At 36.0% G+C, this 26,837-nt stretch overlaps 2 pseudogenes across 2 annotated transcripts; both read right to left on the bottom strand.

Annotated features, from left to right (window-relative positions):
- Nucleotides 1–2,494: 2,494 nt before the first annotated feature.
- LOC308278527 (pleckstrin homology domain-containing family B member 2-like) lies at nt 2,495–3,160 on the bottom strand (annotated as a pseudogene). The gene has a single exon. The product of its transcript is annotated as a pleckstrin homology domain-containing family B member 2-like (transcript).
- Nucleotides 3,161–9,838: 6,678 nt separating this feature from the next.
- Nucleotides 9,839–13,382, bottom strand: LOC308279481 (ubiquitin-conjugating enzyme E2 E3-like; annotated as a pseudogene). Its single transcript has 2 exons — nt 12,844–13,382; nt 9,839–9,948 (listed from the first exon to the last, which is right to left on the bottom strand). The product of its transcript is annotated as a ubiquitin-conjugating enzyme E2 E3-like (transcript).
- Between the last annotated feature and the right edge of the window lie 13,455 nt (nt 13,383–26,837).

Genomic DNA, 26,837 nt, shown 5'->3' with positions numbered 1-26,837 from the left:
GCTGATAATTGCTTTGGCTATTCTTGGTCTTTTATTCCATATGAATTTTATGAGTGATTTCTCTATATCTCTGAAGAATGACCATGCTATTTAAAAAAGGATGGCATTGAATCTGTAGACTATTTTTGGTAGGATGACCATTTTGATTATATGTATTCTGCCAACCCAAGAGCATGGGAAGTCTTTCCATCTTCTATGATCTTCTTCAATTACTTTCTTTAGTGTTTTATAATTTTCACAGTACAGGTATTTTACCTCCTTGGTTATATCCATTTCTAAGTATTTTATTTTTTGTGAAGTTATTGTGAAAGAAATTGTTTTATGAATTTCTTTGTCAGTGGATTCACGCTGGTGTATAAGAATGCTAGCAATTTTTTGAAGTTGATTTTGTATCTGGGTACTTTGGTGAAGTTAATTATCACCCCTAGAAATCTTCTGATTGACTATTTTGGATCTTTTTTTTTTGAGGTACTGGAGATTGAACTCAGGGGCATTCTACCTCCAAGCTATACCCCACAGCCTGACTTTTTATTCTTTATTTTGAAACAGGGTCTCACTAAGTTGTGGAGGGTCTTACTAAGTAGCTGAGGCTTTAATGATCCTGCAATCCTTCTGTCTCAGCCTCCCAAGTACTGGAATAATAAGTGTGCACCCCCATGCTCACCCATTTTGGTTGCTTTAAGAATCATTCATCTGTGAACAAATATATTTGTTTCTTGAGAAGTTAATAGCCAATTTTAATATTTTGTCAAACATATAGCTTTAATAATGATTATAATCCAAACAAAAACCATTCTTGTGACACAGGATGTAAAATCAACATTAAAAGTTAAAGCAATATTTTATACCAACAACAACATGTTGCCACATATCTGTTCATAAAGATGACAAGCAAGTGCACTTCCTTTCACATGGAAATGGACATTCCCATGTCAAGTAACCTAGCAGTGGCTAGATAAACAGAGTATTGGCACTACTAAGTCCACTTGTAGTCTGGTTTCATGGCCATGGATTCAAAGATTTGAAGAGATCAGGATATGGAGGCAGCCGAACAGTGAAACAAGAGGGCACGTGTGTAACCATCAGGAATGACCACAGAAGAACTCATGCTTCCTGTAGTGTGTTGTAGGGACAGGGACATTCATGGTGTTAATCTGCTTTTGTCAAAGTGCACTGTTTAAACATGCAAAGGCAGAAAGCAAGAATAATTAGCAGCTCTTAAAAATGAAGTAATAGAAATGAGTATTTAAAATGCGTTTGGAAAAAATGAGTTTTTTTATCAAAGAAAGACAAGTCTGTGGATTTTCTGGAGCTTCACATATTTGTGGGCTCACAATTAATTGCTGTATATTTTTCTATCATACATGGGTCGGAAACAACAACAACAAAAAAAAAAAAATGCTGGGCTCCCTGCCAGGCTGAGTAGTATCCAGAGCAAGTTGTTCAAGCCGCTTTTCTCAATCTAAACCCCAAGTCTCCTCAGTCCTGGTCCATCCCAGCCCCTGGTGTGCAGCCACTATGCCCTGCTCAGGGGTGGTGAAAGGTGGCATCCCTGAAAGGCCTGTAGCAGGAACACTCCAATCCCAACTTTCCCTCAATTTTCCTCACCATTTTTAAAATATTACTTTATCATGAAAGAGTCTAGAAACAGGACTAGCCAGTAATACACACATTTGAAGCCGTTCCTAAAACTATGCCTCTGAATAATGTTCTTCACTTACTGTGATTACAGTAAGTGAATAAGACTTGTCACTTTTCTGTCTTCTTCAAGTCTTAAAGGCAGAGCTCTACAACTGAGACACAAATCAACTTCTAATTTGGGACATTCTCTAAGTATCAAAATGAAAAATATACAGGAATAACAGGAGTGTCACAAGTACTAGTATTAGGCAACTTCTGAAGCATTATTTTGAAGTGGCGGTGTCCTGTCATCCTGAACTGTCATCCTTGCTGTGGGCCTACAGAGCCCCACAGGGTGGGTTGTAGGGCTCTCACACCATTGCCTGAGGGGGGAGCTACCTGGAAGTTGACCAGCCAGGGGAGAATGAGCCAGACCAGGGGAGAATGAAGCCATTCTAGTCTGAAATTTGAAAGCTGCAGTTTTGAACTCACAGGAAACCAAAAGTTGTAGTTTTTCTTGCCACAATTGTTCACACATTCATCACTTTATTATTGGCAAAACATGAAAATAAATTTTCCCTAAGCACTACACCTAAGTACAGAAAAAATGCCTTTCAAGACAGGTATATTCTAATATGGTATTCCAAGAGTTCCATTAGCAAAGTTTTAGAATGAGCCATTGTCTCAGAGATTTGGTAAACAATACAATTAAAACCCTTCTCGGTGATACTTATGCAGATTTGTTACAACTATTATGTCAGTACTTCCAAAAGAAACTATTATTTAAAACATTTTTCACAAACAAAAATGCCCTGCAAATAATATTACCGTACGCAGGGTTATCAGAAGCTATCCATATGAGATCTTGAGTACTCTAGAAGACCCAGAACGGAGATCCCAAGGCCATGCCCATGGCTGCTTCAGCCAGCATGCCTAGTGCCAGGTCACTGTCGTTATCTAAATTTGGCTCACAAATGATGTCTTGGTTGGCAGGCTGCTGTCCATAAAGTCCTTTGTACAGGTACTGGTAGGATACAACATAAGACTGCCCATATACTGTGAAGACAACCTGAGTTCCTGTGGGGTACATGCCACCCTATGGACTGTAGCCATATGCCTGCTCAGGGAGTGGTGCAGCGTATGCCATGTGCAGGGGTGAGGAAGCCACAGATGTCTCATCAGACAGGACTGCTGAGCCAACATAAGCTGTGTTTGTTCTAGAATCCTGCAGTGCAAATTTCCAGGCCAAACAATTATCAGCTTTTTGCACAAAGACTGATAGTTTTTTCATCTCGGCAAACAATTTGCAGCTGACAGTCTCTTGGCTTCTCATCCAGAGGCTGAATATCTGACACTCATGTACCGTGTAGATATTGATGCAATCCACTGGCATGTAGACCTTATCCTCAATACTCTGCTGAGTCTTGTCATCATAATAGATTAGGTGACCATGTGACCACAGGTCAAACCAATTCTTCTTCCAGCACCTCAAAATAGTATTCTCTCTCAGCAACCACCCACTCTTCACAAATACCATCTCTTCACCTTTCTCCAAGACTTCAGAAAAAGAATGCCACAGGGCTTACTCATTCAACACTCCAGCATCTCCAAACTCTTGTGCTTTGATGATTCTAGTTCTCCTCGCAATTTTTGTGATTCCATGCGATTCTGTCCTGATAACACTGGAGCCATGGTGAGGACCTGGGCAGGAAAAGCATAGTGGCCACTTGGTTCCAGAGCTTGGGCTGCTGAATATTTGTTCTTGTCCAGCCACATATGTGCAGCAACAAATATGATTTCAGTTCTTCTTTCCCTGTTTATACTCATTTAATTCCCTTCTCCTATCTATTGCTGTGGCTCAAGTTTCAAATATTATGTTGAATAAGAGTGGTGACAGTGGGCATTTTTGTCTTGTTTCTGATCTTAAGGGAAATTCTTTCAGTTTTCCCCCATTCATTATAATGCGGTCTTTAAGTTTATCATATATAGCACTTATGATGCTGAGGTACGTTTCTTCTATCCTTAATTTCTTTAGCATTTGAATCACAAAAGGGTGTTGGAGCCGGGCGTGGTGGCACTCGCTTGTAATCCCAGCATTCTGGAGGCTGAGACAGGAGGATTGTGGTTCCCAGACAGCCTCAGCTACTTAGTGAGGCCCTCTGCAACTCATTGAGACCCTGTTTCAATAAAGAATAAAAAATAGGCCTGGGGGTGTAGCTCAGAGGTAGAATGCTCCTGGATTCCATTCCCAGTAATGCAAAAAAAAGAAAGGTGTTGGATTTTGTTAGTTTTTCTATAACTATTGAGATGATCATGTGAATTTTGTCCTTGGCTCTATTAAAATAGTGGATTACATTTATTGATTTGTGTATGTTGAATCAGCCTGACATCCCTGAAATGAAGCCAACTTGTAAGTTTGAATGTAAATTGCTAGTATTTTACTAAGAATTTTTGCATCTGTGTTCATCAATGACATTGGTCCATAATTTTCTTTTCTCATGGTATTTTTATTTTGTTTAGGGATTAAGTGATCCCAGCCTCATATAATTACTTTGGTAGTAATTCTCCTTTTTTCTGTTCATGTAACAATTAGAAGAGCACTGGACTTAGTTCTTATAGAATTCAGCTGAGAATATATATAGAATTTTCTTTGATGGGAAAAATTTTATTGCTTGTTTTGATTTCTTTGGTTCCCATTGGTCCAGTTAGGGTTTGTTTTGTTTTGTTCTCTTCTCTTGGTTCAGTTTAGATAGATTGCAGGCGTCTAGAAATTTGTCAATTTATTACAGTTAATTGGATTATAAACTTTCAAAATAGTTGCTAATAATTTCTGGATTTCCACCTTATCTGTTGTGACATCTCTTTTTTCATTTTTTTTTGTTTCATCTCTTCCTTTTAGATTTTTTTGAGATTTAAAGGAGTTTATTAAAAAGATAGAAACACAGAAGATAGTTACAGCCTCATGTTACCCCTTTTTGAACAAAATTACCCCCTTTTAGTTTTTAGGTTTCATCTCTTTTAGTTTCATCTCTGTCTTTTAGTTGGCTGTTTACCAATCTTATTTATCCTTTCACAAAACCAGATTTTTGTTTCATTAATCTTCTGGATTTTTTCTATTTCATTAATTTCTGCTCTGAGTATATTTCCTGACTTATATTGAATTTAGAGTTAGTTGGGTACTGGTTTTCAAGGGCCTTGAGATGCATCACTAGACTGTTTATTTTGAATTTTTCTGTTTTGTTACGTGGGCACTCACTGCTATAAATTTTCTTCTTGCTGGGAGTGGTGGCACACACTTATAATCACTAGAGGCTGAGGGGAGAGGACTATAGGTTCGTGGCCAGCCTCAGCTAGTTAGTGAGGCCCTCTGCAACTTAGTGAGACCCTGTTTCAAAATAAGCTCAGAGGTAGAATGCCCCTGGGTTCAATCTCTAGTACTTCAAAACATATTTTTTCCTCCTACACTACCTTCAGGGTATTCCATAGGTTTTGGTAAGCTGTGTCTCTATTTTCATTTGATTATATAAATTTTTAATTTTCTCCCATTATTTCTTCTCTGATCCAGTATTAATTTAGTACTTTGCCATTAGTTCTCCATGCATTTGTGTGATTCCTCTGGCTCTTCTTATTGTTGGTCTGTACTGTCAGTCCATTATGATTTGAAAGATGTAAGAAATTATATTGATTTTTAAAAATCTGATGGTGCTTTTTTGTGGCTTGGAATATGGTTTATTTTGGGGAATCTTCCATGAGCACATGTGTATTTAGCTGTTGGTGGATGGAATATTCTATAAATGTCTATTAGGTCCAATTGCTTTATAGTATTCTTTAGGTCTGAAGTGACTTTATTAATTTTTTATCTGTAAGATTGACCTAGTGGTGTGAGAGCTATTTTGAAGTCTCTGAGGATTATTTTGTTGGGATCCTTCTGAGTTTTGTTTTATGTAGGTAGGTGTGCCCATATTAGGGACATAAATATTTGCTATGGTTATGTCTTCTTTTTATTCTTTCTTTTTTTTTTGTGGTACTGGGCTTCCTGCAAATCCTTCTACCTCCGGGCTACATTCCCAGACCTATTTTTATACCTTTTAATTTGGAAACAGGTCTCTTAAGCCAGCACGGCTGGCTTTGAACCTGCACGATCCTCCTGTCTCTGCCTCCCAAGTGCAGGGTTTACAAGCGTGCGACACCACGCCCAGCTATTTCTTCGTTTTTGATGGTTCACTTGGAGGGTAAGAAGTGATCCTCTGTCTCTTTGGACAAGTGTTCTCTTAAAGTCAGCTATATCAAATATGAGCTATTCCTACTTGCTTTCATTTTTCATTTGCATGGAGTTTCCCCCTATCCGATTACCTTTAGCTTGTGAATCTCTCTGCATATAAGGTCTATTTATTGCAGGCAGCATATAGTCTGATTATAAGTTTTTTGTGTGGTATTGGAGATTGAACCCAGAGGCATTCTAACTTTGAGCTACACTCCCAGCCCTATTTTATTTATTTTGAACCAAGGTCTCAGTAAGATGTGGAGGGTCTCACGAGTTTGCTGAGGCTGGCCACAAACCTGTGATCTTCCTGTCTCTGTCTCCCAAGTATTAGAATTATTGGTGTACACCACTACATCCAGTGGATTATGAGTTTTAATCCAATTTATAAGTCTATATATTTTAATTGAGGAGTTAACATTCAGTGTTATTATAGAAAGATTATTTTTATTTTCTGTCATTTTGAGTTATATCTTTTATTTGAAACAATATTAATTCTCCTTTGCTTTATTTGCTCATCTGGTATATTTGACCCTTCTCTGGTTCCAAAAATGGTGCTGGGGACTGAATCCAAGGCTTTGTGCATGCCAGGTGAGATCTATATCACCTGAGCTATAGCCACAGATGCATAGAGCACTCATTTTTTTTTGTAGTACTGGGGATGGAATGCCATCTCTGAGCTATACTCCTAGCCCTACTTTTTTTTTAATCTTTATTTGGAAACAAGGTCTTACTGAGTTGCAAAGGGCTCTACTAGGTAGCTGAGGCTGTCCATGAACCATGATCCTCCTGTCTCAGCCTCCCAAATGTTGGGATTACAAATATGCACCACCATGTGCAGCTTAGCACTAAATTTTATTTAGGTGTTCTTCAGTTGATCTCAACAATGGTTGTTTTTTTGGAACTAGGAATTGAACCCAGGGGTATTCTACCTCTGAGCTATACTCCCAGATCTATTTTTTTCTTCATTTTGAAACAAGGTCTCACTAAGTTGTAGAGGGTCTCACTATATAGGCGAGGCTGGCTCACTAAGTAACTAAAACTGCGATCCTCCTGTTTCAGCCTCCCAAGTACTAGGATTACAAGCATGTGCTTGTAATGGCCTCAGCAATGTTTTACCATTTTCTGTGTGTAGGTCTTTTGTCAGATCCATCTCTAAGCATCTGGTCTTTTAATACTATTGTAAATAGTACTAATCTTTCAAAATATCATTGCTCATTGCTGGTATATAGAAGCATGTTGTTTCAATCAGCATTCTCACTGCTGGGACCCAAAATACCTGATCATACAACTTAGTGGAAAAAAAATTATTTGATTACAGTCCTGGAGATTTAAGGATTACAGTCCAAGCCAGGGAATTTGCATTGGTGGAGTTCAGGACATGATGGCAAGAAACAGGGAAAGTGAACAAAATCTCTGCTCTCACATCATGGAGGCTAGAAGGAGATTCAAAGACACAACAATAGTCTGTAAGGCCACATCCCCAGGAACCCATCTCCTCCAGGCACACCCAACCTGCCTAGGCAAATACATTTCACTACTTAATTATATCAACTCTGAAGATCAATACATGAGCTTTTCAGGGACATTCTATATTCAAACCATGACGTGTTTAATTTTTAAAATTGATCTGACACCTACTAAACTTTCAAGCTTTATGTTATTGACTAAAATTTCCAGTACAATGTTAAGGTAGAGTTGAACTCTTACCTTGTTGATTTTAATGGGAAATCATTCAGTCTTTTTTCATAAGTATTTTATTGGCTGTATATTTTTCAATGAATATAAAGGAAGTTCCTATCTATTCCTAGATTGTTCACAGCTATGTTTGGATGACAGAATTTTTCCAATGCTTTTCTCCATATACTGAAATGATCACATGCTTTTTCTCTATTTGTCCCTCAATACAGTAAATTACATGTTTTTATTTTCAAATGTTAAACTCACATGTTTTTATTTTCAAATGTTAAACTCACAGTCTCAGAAAAAAAATCACTTAGTCATAATGTTATATGTTTTTGGATTTGATTTTTAAAAATTCTATAAAGAATTGTTGAATCCACGACAATGAAGGATTTTCCCTGTAATTTATTTTGATTATAAGGTCATCCTCTGATGTTGGTAGAGAATAATGTATTCATGAATTGGTATGGATTTGCTATTCTTTTCTATTTTATTTCTTGAGCTTTCATTTTTAAAATCTTTGATATAATTCAATACTAATGTAATACAAATACGGATTTTTATTTATGGCAATTTAAAAATAGACTTAATTTATTTAATTTCTATAAAATCATTATGCATATTTATGGGATACAATGTAATGATGAAATCTGGGTAACTGGTCCGTGTATCACCTCAAACACCTATCATTTATTTGTGCTAGGAGCATTTGAAATCTATTAATTGTTATGAAACATAGAGTTGTTCTCAAATCATAGCTATCCTACTGTGTCACAGAGCTTTAGAAGCTATTCCTTTTATCCAAATGCACCACTTTACCCATTAATCACCCTTTCATCATCTCTATTTTCTACCCAACAACCATTCCAGCCTCAGGTAACTACTGCTTTATTTTCTACTATTATGAGATCAACTTTTTATCTTCTGTGTATGACTAAGAATATTGGTATTTGTCTTCCTGTGCTTGACTTGTTTCATCTAACAGAATGTTGCCCAGACTCATCCATGTTGCTGCAGTGAACAAGATTTCATTCTTTATTTTATGGTCAATTAATAGTCTACTGTTAATGTTTACCACATTTATTTTATCCATTCATTAATTATTTGGAAACTATGTTGGTTTCATATTTTAACTAGTGTGAATGCTGCTAAAATAAATATAATAGTGCAGATATCTCTTAGGCATATGGGTTCCTTTCATTTTAGATATATACTCATTAGTAAAACTGCTGGGACATATAGAAGTTCTGTTTTTAGCTTTTTGAGGAAACTCCATACTATTTTCTATGATAGCTATATTAATTTACATTCTCACCAGTAATGTATGAGAGTTCCTTATCCTCACCAGCACTTTTTTTTGTTTTTGATTAAAGTCATTCTAACCTGGGTGAGTTGATACCTCAAAATGGACTTCACGTTTTGATTAGTTTTACATACAAAACAAAACTGAGTGGAAAGTACATAAAATTTCAGTATACCCCTACTCCTGCCCTTGACACACAACCTCTACAACTATTAACATTCTGTACCAGAATGGTACATAAATAAACTTATATTGATATACATCACTTTTATTGTTGTATATTATATAGGTTTTCTCTAAATGCAGAACATATCTGCCTTTACAATAATCATAGAAAATATATATTTTTTTCTTTTTTGTGGTACTGGGGATGGAACCCAGGGGCCTTCTAACTCTGGGCTACACTCCCAGACCTATTTTATTTTTTATTTTTTTATTTTTTGCCATCAGGAACATATTTATTGTGTTTGAGATGATACATCAGTGTTCTCTGAGCTACAAAGGGTAAAAGGAAATCCTCTCATTACAAACTGACAAAGGTAAAACATTGTTACAATAGCATGAACCACATACTCAGAAATAGATCTGGGTTTAATACAAATGACATAATTCCTAGTCATCTACAGCTACTTTTATAACTTCATACAGATAATGAATTAGGCTAAAATGCACTATAATATTTGGTAGACTTCAGGACCAGTATCCTTAGTACATCACAAAATACATTTTGATATCCCAAAGAAGCAAGACTTGCAAGTAGGCATTTTAAACATAACTAATCTACAGCTACAAAGTTCTACTCTTGATAGCATTTACCTTTTGGGGGAGTCTCCCAGTCTCTAAAGGATAAAAGCAGAGAGTAGAATCAGTATAACATATACACAGAAGTCTGTATTGTAAAGGCTATAAAGATTTGCAGCTCAGTGAGAAGATGCCTTCTGCTCCTTCACATTGTGTACAAATTATATGAGTTATGTGGCATATCTCTTGGTCCACTGTCTGGCTATCCTGTCATGTTCTGCTCTGTTGCTCAAATACTGAGTGGCTATGCTTCCAACCAGAGGATCTGCAGGGTTGCAGTCTGTCAAAAGATAACAAATAGGGACTCCTGGGAAGATGACGACTGAGAAAAGCAGCGTTTACGAGCCCTGCTAAAACTTGATCTCTATTACCACAAAATCAGCGCTTTTCATAGCCAGAAAACGCCATCATCAGAGAAATAAAAAAATGTAAACACAAGGGACAGAGAAAAAAAAAGACTAGAAGAACAACCAGAGACCAGAAATCAAGCCCGCAATGCAGCAGCGGGGCTGCGCCGGCACCATCTTCCCTCACAGCACCAGGATAGAGAGGAATGATAAAAAAAGGAGCTGAAGTGAGCAGCTGCGGATTATTCGGGTGTAATTCAGCAGTTCTTTCAGCGCAAATAATGTCTAAAACTTCCAGTGGTCAAGCTCATCACGCCTTCCAGGGACTCAGAACAGAGCTCAAAACCAGAAAAGAAATACGCCAGCCTCACAGCCGAGGGCGTGGCAGTGGCGCCATATTGCCAGCAGTGACAGCGAGTTCACCGTGCCCTCGACAGCTCCTGATCAACATGCACAATAACCATGAGTGAAATTGCGGCCCTTAAAGGAGAAATCCCTGTACTGCATGCCCAGGGACTTTGATAATCTCCCTGGGTCTGAGATTTTGCAGTCCAACCCAGTGAAGGAGTAGCGGGGGCAGAGATTACCACCAGTGAAGTCGTAGTGATCCAGGGAAGGCACAAAATTCTGAAATCATGGGAAAGAGGAACAACAATAGAGCAACGAATGCCCACAACCCCATATTGTCAGAACCTGATAACACAGAAATTCAGAGAGCTCCAGAAGATTAAATCAGGAATATAACTGTAGAAATAATACAGGACCTTCGAAAAGAATTCAGAGAGAGTTTAAAAGGCATAAAGGATGCAATCCTTGAGGTAAAGGCCTCAATTCAATGTTTAAACAATCGATTAGACCACATGGAGAATAGAATCTCGCTCCTAGAAGAGGATCACTTCAAAAATGAACGCATAATTTATAACTTAGAAAAAAAATCAGACAGCAGGAATTATTTTTTTGTTTTTTTTTTTTGGTGGTACTGGGGTTCCTGGAAGCCCTGCTACCTCCGGGCTACACTCCCAGACCTATTTTTACATTTTTATTTGAAACAGGGTCTCCTAAGCCAGCGCTCGCGGCTGGCTTCGAACCTGCGCGATCCTCCTGTCTCTGCCTCCCAAGCGTGGGGATTACAAGCGTGCGCCACCACGCCCGGCAGACAGCAGGAATTTGACATTGAAGAAATATGGGCCCATTTTAAGAGAGCTAACCTAAGAATAATTGGAATAGAGGAGGGAAAAGAAGGTGAAACCAAAGGGATCAATAATATCTTCAAAGAAATAATAGCAGAAAATTTCCCAAACATAGAGCAAGAGATCAATACACAGGTCCAGGAAACTTATAAAACTCCCTTTAGACAGGATCAGAGAAGAGGTTCCCCACGCCACATAATTGTCAAAATGACCAATGTGGAAGCCAAGCAGAGAATCTTAAAGGCAATAAAAACAAAAGGCCAAGTGACATTCAGAGGCAAACCAAGTAGAATCACTCCAGACTTCCCAAATCAAGTCTTGAAAGACAGAAGGGCTTGGAGTAACATATTCCAAACTCTGAAAGAAAACAACTTCCAGTCCAAAATTTCCTACCCAGAACAACTATCTATCAAATTAGATGGGGAAATAAGAAGCTTCCATGACAAACAGAAAGAAGGAATTTATGTCTTCAAAACCAGCACTAGAGAAAATACTCAAAGAGATTAACTACAAAGAAGAAATAGGTAATACACACCAGAACTAGAGAAACAAGATTTTCCACCCAGCAGACAACTAAGCAAGGAAGTATATATTTATGTGTTTATTGGTTAAAATCTTTGGAGGTTCATTATTTATTTTAGTCTTTTACCTATTTCTAAATTGTATTGTTTGCTTTTATTGTTGCTAATTTTTAGTATTTCTAGTTGGAATATTAATATACCTTCAGATATAGCATTTGGAAATATTTTACCCCATTCTATCAGTAACTTTTAACTCTGTTTACATTGTCTTTGGATGTACATTTTTTATTTTTTAGGAAGTTTGTTTATTCTTTTGTTGCCTGTGCCTTTGAAATCATATCCGAGAAATCACTTCCAATTTCAGTGTTGTGAAGTGTTATGACCCAGGTTTTTTTCTAAAAGTTTATAGTCTTAATATTTACATTTAGGTCTTTTATCTACTTTGAGTTAATATATGTATATGTATATGGTGTTAGGTAAGTGTCCAGCTTTATTCTTTTTCATGTAATTATTATTTTTTAACAATATTTAGTGAAAGGATCATTATTTCCGTCACCAAATGTTCTTGGAAACCTTGTAAAAAATAACTTGACCATATATGGAAGAATTTATTTCTAGGCTTTTTATTTTACTCCAGTGGTTTATATATCTGCCTTCATAGCAGTACTACAGTGTTTCAATTAATGTAGCTTTATGAGGTTTGAAATCATAATATGTACATCTTCTAGTTTTGTTATTTTTTGAGATTGTTTTGGATATTTAGAGTTCATATTTCATGTTAGGATAGATTTTTTTTCTGGAAAAAATGATAGTTTCACCTAAAAAAAAAGAAAAAAGAAAAAATATATCCTCTGGTAAGAAAGAAAGCAAAAAGAAATATTGAAATGTTATCTCTAAGTGATCAAAAGATTGATAACAGACAAATGAATCTGCTATGTGAGGTTATCATTGTTAATTTTGGATAAATTGCTATAATATTAGATATCAACCACTAAGCCAAGCATGGGAAAAAGGGAGGGGGAGGGAATGGTGTGGGGAAGGGGCTAACTGGGTGATGTGTCCATGTATGTCTACACAAGTTTTTTTTATTCCATTATGATGTATGAATACAGTGCACCAATAAGAAATAAATAAATAAATAAATAAATAAAAAGAGAACAAATAGACAGCAAAACTTTTGAAATAGTCAAAGCAGGACTCCAATTGTCTTTAAGGATGTCCAGACAAATGACTCCCTGACTGTTGATGTTGCAGATAGATTCTGGTGCGGAAAGTAACCTTTGGTGGCTTAAATGGATAATCTGATGAAAATGTGATATCCAGAAAATAAAAACCACCTTCATATACAGAACCGGATAGACCAAGTATAGATGATCTCCATTCATAAATGTTATCTCCTTTAGGCCCAGCACTGCAGTTAGGAGGAGGATCAAGGGTTATTTCAGCTAGCTCCTTCTGAATTCTTTTAGCACTAGTGGATAACTTAGCAGTGGTTTTGCTAGAAAGTTTGGTGTTTTTCTTCTGCTGGGTGGCAGAAGGTTTTCTTCCTTCTTGTTCTTCAGGCTCTGGAGCAGCTGGGTCTCGCTGGTCCACATTGGAACTGCCACTGCTGGTGCTGGGGCTCTCATCATTGGACCGCTGCCTATCACTGGACATCTTGTTGAAGTTATATCTTCTAAAACTCGGCCACCCACTGCCGGCCCCAGACCTATTTTATATTTTATTTAGAAACAGGGTCTTTTAAGCCATCTGAGGCTGGTTTCGAACCTGCATGATCCTCCTGTCTCAGCCTCCCAAGCATGGGGATTACAAGCGTGCACCACCATGCCCGGCAAGAGAATAATGTTTATAAAAATTTTTGTTTTCCCTTTTCATCATTGCCTCTCCTTCAGCATCTGGGAATCAGTAAACCTTTTACTGTCCCAATAGCTTTGCCTTTTCCATAATACCATACTTGAAATCATACAGTATATAGCCTTTCCAAGATTAGATTTTTCTAGGTAAATATAAATTTAATATTCCTTAATTTATATCATGGATTGAACAATATTCTATTAGTACAAGTTCCATTACTAAGTACAATTGTGGCATCAAGTACCATAATTAATTTTCCATTTAATTACTAAAGGTATGTTTGTTGCTTACACATTTGGTAACTATAAATAAAGCTGCTATAAACTTCCATGTGTGAGTTTTTGTGGATTTGTATTTTCAATTCATCTTAGTACATACCAAGAAGCATGTCAACTGTATCATATGTTAAGTATATTTATAGTGAAAAGAAACTGCTAAACTATCTTCAAATGTGGCTTTAATCACTTTGCTTCCCACAACAATGGATGAGAATTCTCATTGTTCCACACAGTCACTAGCATTCAGTGTTGTATGCACTTTGGATTATAGTCATTCTAATAGGTATACAATAGTAAATAATTTTTTTTAATTTGTGATTTCCTTATGATATATAATATTGAATATATTTTTACTTTTATTTGCCACTTGTATATCTTCTTTGGTAGTATGTCTGTTTTTTGCCCATTTTAAAATTAGGTTTCATTATCTTATATTTGAATTTTAGGAAATTTTTGTATAACAATCATCAGATATGTCTTCTGCAAATATTTTCTCCCAGATTTTGGCTTGTCCTCTTCCTTTAACAGTAAATTTCAGAGTATAAGTATTTCATTCGAATGCAGTACAGCTTAACAATAATTTCTTCCATAGGCTGTGCTTTGGCAGGGTTAAAGTCATCATCAAACTCATGGTAGTTTACATATCCTACACTTTTTTCTTCTAGTAGTTTTGTAGTTTGTATTTAAATTCAGATTTATTATTTATTTTGAGATAATTTTTATGAATGGTGTGAGATTTGTGTCTAGATTTTTTAGCATGTAGATATCCAGTTGTTCTAGCAATATTTGTTTAAAAGACTACATTTGAGTCATATTGCCTTTGTTCTATCCCCAAATATCAGTTGAATTTATTTATTCTGTTCTATTTATGGGTCTCTTTTTGTTCCATTGATCTACTTTTGTATTTTTTTGTCAATACTACATTGCCTTCATTACTGCAGCTTTATAATAAGTCATAAAAGCAGGTAATTATAAGTTCTCTAACTTCCTTCTCCTTCAATACTGATTTGGCTATTGTGGGTTTGTCCTTCCATATAAACTTCAGAATGAGTTTGTTGATATTAATAAAATAACTTTCTGTGATCTCTATTGGGATTGCACCGAATCTACAATATCTTGATAATATTATTTCTTAATATGCACGAATAAATTTATTCATTTAGTTCTTTCACCAGAGTTATGGTTTCCCCATATCTTGTAAATATTTTGTTTGACTTATAACTGCACATTTTTTTTAGTGCTAATATAAATGGTATTGTGCTTTTTATTTCAAATTCCATTTTTCCTGGCAAAATTGAAAAACACTTCTCAAAAGAAGAAGTACAAATGGCCAAGTTGGATGTGGTGGTACACTCCTATTAATTGGAAATTAATTCAGTTGGGTATTCTAATCTTATTTCTTAAAATTTTGTTAAAATTGCTTTTTTTGGTGGTACTGGGGGTGGAACTCAGGGGCTTTCTACTTCCAGGCTACACTTCCAGACCTATTTTATATTTTATTTGGAAAGAGGGTCTCACTAAGTTGCTGAGAGACTCACTAAGTAGCTGAGGCTGGCTTCGAACCTGTGTGATTCTCCTGTCTCAGCCTCCCAAGCACAGGGATTACAAGCGTGCACCACCATGCCCAGCTATAATTGCTTTTGATTAATTATTTGTTTTAAAATTATTATTAGTGTTTTTTGTGGTACTGGGGTTCCTGGAAGCCCTTCTACCTCTGGGCTACACTCCCAGACCTATTTTGTATATTTTTTTATTTGGAAACAGGGTCTCTTAAGCCAGTGCAGCTGGCTTTGAACCAGCGCGATCCTCCTGTCTCTGCCTCCCAAGTGCGGGGATTACAAGCCTGCGCCACCAGTCCCGGCATTATTAAGGTTTATTAATTGTGCAAATTAATGAGTTTCAATGTGACATTTCCACACATGCATATAATGTCTTTGATAATATCCATCCACCTACTAGCTTACTTCCCTCCTTCCTTCCTATTGTCCTCTTCTATTTTTTCTTGATGTATTTTTATTTTTAAAATTTTTATTTTTATTTTTCTAGATTCCATACATGAGAAAAAACATGTAATACTTGTTTTTAAGAGACTGGTTTATTTTGTTTAACATAATGATATCCAGTTCCTTCAACATTCCTGTAAATAACATGATTTCATTTCTTGTATGGCTGAGTCATACTTCATTTCATATATATATCACATTTTCTTTATGCATCCATCTGTTGATGGCCATCTAGGCTGATTCACTAACTTGGCTATTGTGTCAGAATAAGCATGGTTAAACAGGTAAATCTTTTATATACTAATTTTGATTCTTTCAGCTATATACAGTATATACTCAGGACTGCACATCCATCTGTAGAAGACTGAAACTATTTCCTTTTTACCCTGTACACAAATTAATTCAAAATGGACCAAAGAAAGACCTTAATGCAAGACCTGAAAGTTTGCAACTATTAGGGAAAATACTTCAAAATATTGGCATAAGCAACAATTTTCTGAGTAGGACTCTAATAGGCCAGAGAACGATAGCAAGAACTCACAAATGGGATTATATCAATTAAAAAATTCTGCACGGAAAATGAAACAATTAACAGAGTGAAGAGATAGCCTAGAGAATGGGGAATGATATTTTTCACCGATTCATTTGATAGGATTAATATAGAACATATAAAAAACTAAAACCTAAAGAAAAGTAACACCAAAAGACAAGAATAAAACCAGTAAGTGGGCAAATGAGCTGAAAAACACTTCTCAAAAGAAGAAGTAAAAATGGCTAAGCTGGATGTGGTGGCGCACTCCTATTGCACAAAAAGAAAAAGAGGCCAATAAATATATTTTAAAATACACAGCATCTGTAGCCATCAAGGAAATACAAATAACAAATCCAACCTCAACTTGGGTGTGGTGGAATATACCTGTATTCCCAGTACTTGGGAGGCTGAGACAGGAGGATTGAAAGTTGAAGACAAGCCTCAGAAATCTAGTGAGGCCCGAAGAAGCTTAGTGAGAACTTATTTCAAAATAAAAAAGTAAAATAGGGCTGGGTGTGTAGATCAGAGGAAGAATTCTCCTGGGATCAATCCTCCATACTGCGAAACAAGTCTGTCTCCAGGGGGGAACTCCTCAACCATGTTAGAGCTCCCCTCTGCTCTAGCTGGACCTGAGTTCTGTCATCACTCTGGACTCAAGTGGTAAGGAGTGGGAGGAACTGGGCTGAGCTTGTCTGTATCTCTGAAAACCAAAAGTCTCTTCAAAATTTCATGCAGTATGTAAAAAGCAATTTACTGCGTGGAAAGTTTGCTGAAGATTCCCAGTGACCTTTCCTTGAAGACACTTGAGATTAAACCCTGGCAAATATAAACTGAGAAGGTCGAGCAAAGAAAGCTCTGGATCAGAGCATTTACAACTCTTCAAAGGTGGCTACAATTCAAGAAGAAAGAAAAATCTGGCATAGGATGAGAGGATTCCTATTTACCCTTTTTAATTCCTTTTTAATAAGAAAAACTTCATCCCATTTGTTAAATATTTTTGAAGATTTTATTGTTTGTTTGCCAATTAATCTGCCTGTACCTTTTATTATTGTTTCTAGTTTTGCTTTTATTTTATTTTTTCACTCTTCTTCTTTGCTTATTAGTTTAGCCCTGTACATACTAACTGACTCCTGTATATTCACCTAAATAGCCACTGGTTTCTTAAACTCTTACCCATCAAAGTCATTCTCTCATTATTTTTGTCTTTTCTGACTTGGTGCTGTACATGATTCCTGGTGGATGTGCTAGGCAGCTGAAAATCATACAGTTTAGCTTCTTTTTGGACTCCCTCATTATTTATCTTCACTCACTCTTCTATTAGCCAAAACCTCTTGACTGTATTTACTCACTCTATCTCTAGTCCTGTGTGCCTACCTTTTCCTTCTTTTTCTTCTCTATGACCTACACCTATTACATACTATCTGATTTGCTTTTTTAACACTCAAAAACTTAAAAAAAATCTAATCCCTTTATCTCAGCTTTTTTTCAACTAAATATCGTACTTTTATCCTTTAAAAATATTCAATTTACACAGCTCCATCCCCTATCATACACATAATTGTGAAGTAGAAGCCCTTTAGAACACAGTGATATATTTATTTATTTATTTATTTATTTATTTATTTATTTATTTATTTATTTGTGGTACTGGGGTTCCTGGAAGCCCTTCTACCTCCGGGTTACACTCCCAGACCAATTTTATACTTTTTTATGTGGAAACAGGGCCTCTTAAGCCAGCGGGGCTGGCTTGGAACCTGCCCGATCCTCCTGTCTCCGCCTCCCAAGCACGGGGATTACAAGCGTGTGCCACCATGCCAGGCCAGTGATATAATTAGTTTATGGATATATCTTCATATCACTGTTGCTAACTGTTGTCTGCACCATGAAAGTTTTTGGAGATACAAATTGTAGTGAGCACAATAGATACCTTGTTTATAACTGAATGTTGCATAGTATTTACTTCTATAGTTACTGCTATCTAATCTCCGCATCTACACTAGAGACTAGAACCTACTGTGACATCACAAAGTTATGAAGTGAAACCAGAATACCTAGCTAAGAGATGGCACACTCTGCTACACTAAATACCACTGAGGGATGAAAAGAGAAACAATACTGCAGAAAGAACGAAAGCGCAAAAAAACTCTGAGAACATGAGGAAAGGAACCAAGAAACAATCAGGAAACACAAAATATCCACCAAACAATGAAAACTCCAGTAGAAGGGGAACAGAGAATTCCAGAGGGAGAAACCAGAAGTTTGATTATCAATCTTATAAACAGCCTAAAGGAAGATAAAAGGAAGAAAATCATAGATAATAACCTTCAAACTTTGACTCATGAACAGTTTAAAATATATTTATGTTTTTTCTAATTAATGAAAAATTAAAGGGAGAAACAAAATTGCTTAAAAAATTCTCTCAAGCGTGGCATGTTGGCACACATCTATAATCCTAGTACTTGGGAGGCTGAGACAGGAGGATTTAGATTAAAGGGTCATCTCAGCATCATATAGAAACTCTCAGTAAGTATATAGAACATAGGACATAAAACAATTTCAGGAACTCAGAATCAATGTGTTTGGCATGCCAACATATGACTCATATCAACACACCTGTGCTTAGGACCCTTGGACCATAAAATGTTTTCTCCTGTATTATGGACTTCATAATACATTTGTAGTTACTGACAAGTGTCTGGTAAGGTTCAATGAGCCTGCCAAAGAGGCTTGGCAGCACCTACAGGAACCCTATAAAAAAAGAAGTTTTTGACACATAGTGTACGGAGTTACTGTTTATGCCACAATAAGTCTTCTGTGCATATGACTCAAATCCAGTGACTTCGCTCCAATCATGTTCTTTTTGCTGAATGAGGATCAGCACAACTCTTCAGTCTTCAATGCCTGGACCAATTTCTGTAATTTCTTCTTCCCTTCCTGGACTTGGCTCATTATCCCCTCCCCCTTCTCATTTGTAGCTTATTTGCTAAGTATTTCAAGTGCTCTAATTATAGGATTTGTATATTTTGTGCTATACTTGTTCTATCTAAATTGTTAGGTTTTCTAGTGTAAAGTATATTGTTTTATGCTTATTCATATCTAATTGGCTTTAGAAAATACTCTGCTCAGCATCTGAAACTAGTTAACTTAGAGAATTTTCTAATAAGTTCCTGTGTGCTCTAACCTTCAAATTTGGACTAAACCTTGTGACACTGTAGAAAGACACAAGTTGTGTGTGACATTATTTCTTGGTCTTAGGACCTTGTTGGCCATTGCTCTTGACAGCAACCTGGTTGAGCTATGTTTAAAGCCAAAAAATTAGAAAAAGGGTGTAGCTTAGAGGCAGAATGCCCCTGAATTCAATCTCCAGTACTACAAAAATTTTATCTCTACTTTCTGTATGTGACCTAAAAATAATTGACAGGATATTTTTTTGTTTTAACCTGGGACCTTATTTTCTGTGAGATAAAGCTGCCTCATTATTGCAGTGCCTTTTATGAATATAAATGGGGTGATTATAATTCTTATGGAAGAAAATACAATTGGCTCTGTGTTCTGTGTGCTTTTAACCCTCATCTATTTTCATCTATGAAGTCATCTATAACTTTAGAAAGTATTTAAAAGCAGCAATTTTGAAACAAAAACTGCATTTGTATTGTATCAGAGATTTGTAATATACTAATCCTGTATTAAATGAGCAAATATATACAATATAATAAGTTTTAACCTGATGTTTGGGAAAAAATAGATCATGCTTCTAGGCTACCAAAAATTTTATTTATTTTCAATATATTTTACATATTGTAATGATAATTTATTTGATACTTTAAACTCCATCCATCTTAGAAACACTTGAAAAGATGAATGTAAGCTGGGCATGGTGGTACATGCCTGCAATCACCGTATTTAGGGCTCTGAGACAGGGGAATTGCAGGTTTGAGGATAGTCTCAGCAAGTAGTAAGACCCTCATCAACCTAGCAAATCTTGTTTCAAAATAAAAATAAAAATAAAATAGGGTTGTGGGTATAGCTCAGAGGTATAATGCCCCTGGGTTCAATCCTAGTACCCACCCTGCAAAATAAAAACACTGGTGAATATAGTTCTATTACTAAGGAAATTTCCAGTTAAGAATATAATTTGTTTGTGAGTGTTGTATCATACAGCGTTTCTAATCTTTGTTTTTAGAGGAACTTCCATATTGTTTTCTATAGTGAATACAATAATTTACATTTCCACCAATGGCACCCTCAACAACATTTGTTATTTTTGTTTTGATAATGGCGATTTAAATTGGGGTGAGATTATATTTTAGCATGGTTTTCTTCTGCAATTCCCTTATGATTAATGATTTGGAGCATTTTGTATATACTTGTTTGTCATTTGCGTGTGTGTGTGTGTGTGTGTGTGTGTGTGTGTGTGTGTTTCACAGGGAACCCAGGAATCTTCTACCACTGAGTTACATGCCAAACCCCTTTTTATTTTTTAAATTTTAAGACAGGGTCTTGCTAAGTTATTGCCTTGAACTTGCAATTCTCATGTTTCAGCCTCCAAAGTACAGGGATTAATGGTGTTTGCAAGCATACCAAGATTTTAAGTCTTTTTTTGAGAAATGTGTATTTAGATTATTAGTTCATTTTAAAAGCTTGATTATTTTTTGTTGAGTTAAACTCTTTATATATTCTGAATATTAACACCTTGTTATATGAGTAGCTGGCAAATAGTCCCTTCCATTCTGCAAGTATATCTGCACCTGTTGATTTTTTCCTTTGTTGTACAGAAGCTTTTTGTTTTGATAAAATCCCATTTATGTATTTTTGCTTTTTTCACCCATGTTTTTCTGTCTTATCCAAAAAATCTTGGTCTATAACAATGTTTTATTGCATCATTATTTGCAATAATCAAGGTATATAATCAACCAAGATTTTCATTAATATATGAATGAATAAAGAAAACATGGCATATGTAAGTGAAAGAATATTATGTAGCCATAAAAATACTGGAAATTCTGTCATTTCTAGCAATGCAGATTTAAGACATCATGCCAAGCAAAATGAGCCAGACACAAAAAAATACTGAATATTTTCACTTATTTTTTCAAGCTCAAAAATTTTTGTCATAGAATAATAGAGTGCATTAGTATTTACTAGAAGTTGGGAGGGGTAAACTAAAGGGATAAAGAAAGAAAGAAGTCAGATAACAAAATAAAAATGCATAAGAGGAATTAATTCTTTGATCGTGTCTTGGAGTTCTGAATGTCTCCTGTATGAGACTATCCAACTCTTTTTCTATGTTTAGATAATTCTCTAATATTATTTTTCTGAAGACATTTAAAATGCCCTTGGTTCTAGAATTCTTCAATGCCTAATATCTTGAAGTTATTTCATATAATCCTGTATTTCTTGTTATATTTTGGTCGTGTTGTTGTTATTTCTTCTCTATATTGTCAACAGTGTGATCAGTTCTGAATGAGCTCTCTTCCAAAATTCGAAACTCTTTTTCTTCTGTATGCTTTAGTATGCCATAAGTGGTTTCTATTGAGGTATTTAATTCATATATTGACTCTTTCATTTCTCTCAAAGCCTCCTTTTGATTCTTACTTAGGCCCTCCATTTCTCTAATTATATATTCTTTAATTTACTGTATACGTTATCTGATTTCATCTTTGAGGCCTATGATCATACTGAAAATCTTAATTCTAAATTCTCCTAGCATATTCTGCAGCTAAGCATTGATGATTTCTCTTGTTGAGATGTGAGAGTTTATTGTTTCCTCATGGATCTTAATTCTCATGTTTTCTGAATTCTCTGGTTTGTATTTCTGTCTTGGCATCACTCACTCTTTGTTTGAGTGTCCTAGGTCTCTATGTTAGCCTTTTATAGTAAGGCCTATGCTAGGGAGATATATATTTGCCTCAACAAATCTGTTTCATATAATCAGACTTTTGTGTTTGTCCCCCAGAACTTCTTTAACCATATATAGATTTAATCAGTACAAGCAAACAGAAGTCAGTCTCTGATTAGCTGCAGGCCACTGTACTCTCCACACCCAAACTCAGGAGGGCCTGAGACTATTTTCTGTTCAGAGGCTGTGGCCTTCTATTGGGATTTAATATCCACTAACGGCACCCCTTTTCTGCTGATTGTGAACCTGTGAGACCCTGCAGAGTTCTGACCTTTGTCCTCTGTGGCCAATGGGTATAAATTCAGCAGGGCTAGAGATTACTATGATCTTAGTTCGTGGCCCAGCTGCCTAAGCTTTGACGGTCTAGGGACATCCTGCTAATCTGCTGCTTGTGATCACAAATGCCAGTATGCATGCTGGCAGAGAGAATACTGTGCTCCCAATCTATTGCTGCTATAACATGAACCCCTAATGGCTCCTGGCTTCCCTGCTTTCAGGACCCAAGCTTTAGCAGGGAGAGATTGTGCCCTTCTGAGTCTGGCGTTTGGGTGGCTCAGTTATTTAACCCCAGGGACACCATTACTGCTCTGAGTGGCTGTGAACATGTGAGAACTTATTGGTCTCTAGCCTTGTTATTTGTGGTGCCCAAATGCCTCTGTGTACAAGTTTATAGATTTTGGATTCTGCAGCAAGGTTGGCTGAGTTACTTCAACCCACAGATAACACTGCTGGTGGTCCTGTGGTGATTGATGGAGACCCTGCAGGGGTGCATGGGGAAATGCCAAACCTTGGTGCTGCCTGTCCAAGTGTCCCTAGGAACTGTCTGCTAAGTCAGCATTTCTGCAGTGTCCAACTGTAACCCCACCCTCACCTCAGCAGGGATCATTTGTAAACTCATAGACCACTGGTCTGTTCACTGTCACACAAATAGCTGTAGTTACTTAGCCTCCCTCTGGGATGGTTTGTAAATTCACCACATTATTGACATGTGCCTCTAGGGTACCCTGCAAAGAGGGACGAGTTCAGATAAAGTTACAGGAGTTTGCTGGGTGGTTTGGCTCGGAAATCTAGGGAGTTTCAGTCATGAGGTATTTGAGTGTGGAGAGAATAATGCGATTGCTTTTGTTGAGGATTTTCTGCAATCACTGACTTAAGATTCGGTTTCTTCTTTGCTAGAGTTGATCTCTGAGAACTGTAGGTCCTGGTAGCCTCCAGTCCCAGCATGGGCTTCCCAAGATCAGAATTCTTAAACACTGTTAGTGGGATTGTAAATTAGTATAGCTGGTATGGAGATAAGTATGAAGGTGCCTCAGAAACCTGAGAAAGGCACCGCCATATGACCTAGCTATACCACCCTAGGGTATCTTTTCAAAGGAATTCACATGCATATCCATGTTTATAGCAGCAATTCACAATAATCCAGCCTAGGTTTCCATCAACAGAAAAATGGATTATGAAAGGGTTGTTATATCCACATAATGGGATTTTACTCAGCCTTAATGAAGAACAAAATTATGCCATTTGCAGAAAAATGGATGGAAATGAAGAATATTATGTTAAGTGAGATTTGCCAGTCATAGAAGTAAAGTGTATGTTTTCTCTCAGATGTGAAAGCTAGAGAGAAATTGTAGAAACAAAACAAAAATTCAGATAAACAAGGAGAGATACCAGTGAAATAGTGAAAGGGGAACTGGGGAGAAATTTGGGGAAGAAAATTTGAAAACTTGAAGAAGGAAGTAATTCAAATATTGGTAAACAATACCAATCACAGTAATACATATGTAGATGAGGTTGGTTGGAATCTGGAGTAAACACAACAAGAGCTATGCCCATGTATGCTTCCATCAACCTATGCCTCTTTATGATATATAATTACAATTAGTCAGTAAGAGTATATAAAAGTAAAAAAAATGAGATAAAATTCACATAGATTAAAATTCACCTTTTGAAACACTTTAAAGTATACAATTCATTGGCTTTTAGTACATACATAATGTTGTATAATACCGCTAATTTACAACAGTGTATAGCCAAAAAAGAATCCTTAAACCCGGTAAAGTGAATTTATACATCTTGTCAGGCCTTAGCAAACATCAATTTCCTTTTTATCTCTATGGATTGGCCTATTCTGGAATTTTCATAAAAATCATATTATATATGACCTTTGTGTCTGGCTTCTTTAAAATAAGATTTATAAGTTTAATTCATGATGTAGCAAATTTCATTATTTGATTCCTTTTTATAGCTGAATAACATTCCCTTATAGATTAGACCACATTTTCTTTATCTCTATTTATGATGGATACACTGATAGAAAACAGCATAATATTAATACTAAAAAGCAAAAGACATATAATATCAGCACAATATTAAGAATAATATTGGACTAATAATAATATTGGACTAATAATATTTCCCAATACCAAGACTTACTCTAAAATTTCAGTGATTAAGACAGTGTGATCTTGGTGGAAGAACAGAAAAATAAATGAATTGCACATAGAAGAATCCCCAAAAGAGACAAACATGAATATAATCAACTGATTATTGATAATGGACCAAAAGTAATTTAATAAAGAAATGATAGTCTGTTTAAAAAGTGATGCTGGAATATCTGGACATTTGCATGCAAAAAGAAAAAGGATTCCAGATACAGACCTTACTCCTTTAACAAAAATTAGCTACAAAGAATTAAATGTATCATAGAATTAAATTTAACCCATACAAAGATTTGTGTGCATATCTGTTTGTATGAATTTGAATCTCACTAAGATATATAACTACAAATAATGAATTACAAATAAAATAATAAAATAATTTGAAATATAAAACTATAAGGACTCTAGAAGAAAAGAGCAAACCTTTTTCAAACCAGGATTTTGTTTACACAGATTACACAGAAGAATCCAGAAGATTACACAGAAGAAACTCTATGTGACTATGAGCTTGGTTATAACTTTTTAGATACAACACTAAAATTATGATTAAAATATCAGCAAGAGAAACACTGTTTTGTTGATTGATTTTATTGAGTTGGGCTTTGATAAATTTAAAAACTTCTCTGTAAAATGTAGTGTTATGAGAAAGAAAAAAGTTGCAGACTGGTAGAAGTCCTTGCAAAACCATGTCTCTGATAAGGACTGGTAGTCCAAATATGCAAAATACTTTAAAAAGTAATCAGTTAAAGCCGGGAGTGGTGGCGCATGCTTGTAATCCCCGCGCTTGGGAGGCAGAGACAGGAGGATCGAGCAGGTTGGAAGCTAGCAGCGCTGGCTTAAGAGACCCTGTTTCCAAATAAAAATATAAAAAGAATAGGTCTGGGAGTGTAGCCCAGAGGTAGAAGGGCTGCCAGGAACCCCAGTACCACCAAAAAAAATCAGTTACAAACATAATAACCTACTCATCAAATGGTCAAAATATTTAAACAGAAAACTCACCAAAAACTATGTGGAGAATAAGTGAATTAAAGACGCTCTACATCACATATCATTAGTTAACAGCAAACTGAAAAAATAAAACAGACTATACATGTATTTGAATGGCTAATATCTAAAACACTGACAAGACAAAATGCTAGCAAGGATGTGAAACCATTGAAAATTTCATTTATTACTGGTATGGACCTAAAATGATATATTCATTTGGAAGACAGTCTGGCAATTTATTTGAAAACCAAACATAGGCTTTAAAAAATAATCACACTGGCCGGGCATGGTGGCTCATGTTTGTAATCCCAGCACTTAGGAGGCTGAGACAGGGGGATCATGCAGGTTTGAAGCCAGCCTCAGCTACTTAGTGAGGCTCTCAGCAACTTCGGGAGACCCTGTTTGCAAATAAAATATAAAATAGGTCTGGGAGTGTAGCCCATAGATATAAAAGCCCCAGGGTTCCACCCTTAGTACCACACACACACACACAAAAATCATCACACTGTATTAAGAAATAATCACAGAGCTAGGTATTTGTCCATATAAAATGAAATTATGTCCATATAATAATATACACATTAATGCTTCTAGAAAATTTATTCATAATTGCCAAAAATTGAAAACAACTAAGGAGTCCAGAAGGAGAAGATATGCACAGCCTCTGGTACATCCAAATATGTAATATTATTTATTAATAACAATAAATGATTATAAAAAGATAGGGAGGAAACTTACATGCATTTTGCTTAGTGAAAAGAGCCTGTGTAAAAGGGCTGCATACTCTGATTCAACTTAAATGGCAATGTGGAATAGGCAATAATATGGAGATAGGAAAAAGATAAGTGGATACCTGTGGCTCTGGAGAAAAGGGGTAGGTTTGATTAAATGGAAATAGGATTTTTAAGACAATAACACTTTTATGCATGATGATATTTTGGTGTATATCACATTACACATTTGTCAAAACCCATAGAACTATTCAAAATAAGGAATGTATCATAATGTAAAATATGAACTTTAGAGTTAATAGTGTATCAACATTTTCTGACCAATTATCAAAAATGTACCACAACAATTCAAGATGTTAATAATAGGATTAACTGTATGCTTGGTGGTG

Source organism: Muscardinus avellanarius (genome assembly GCF_963383645.1).
Source record: "Muscardinus avellanarius genome assembly, chromosome: X".
NCBI classification, from domain to species: Eukaryota; Metazoa; Chordata; class Mammalia; order Rodentia; family Gliridae; genus Muscardinus; species Muscardinus avellanarius.
This window is presented reverse-complemented; position numbering and strand designations above follow the sequence as displayed.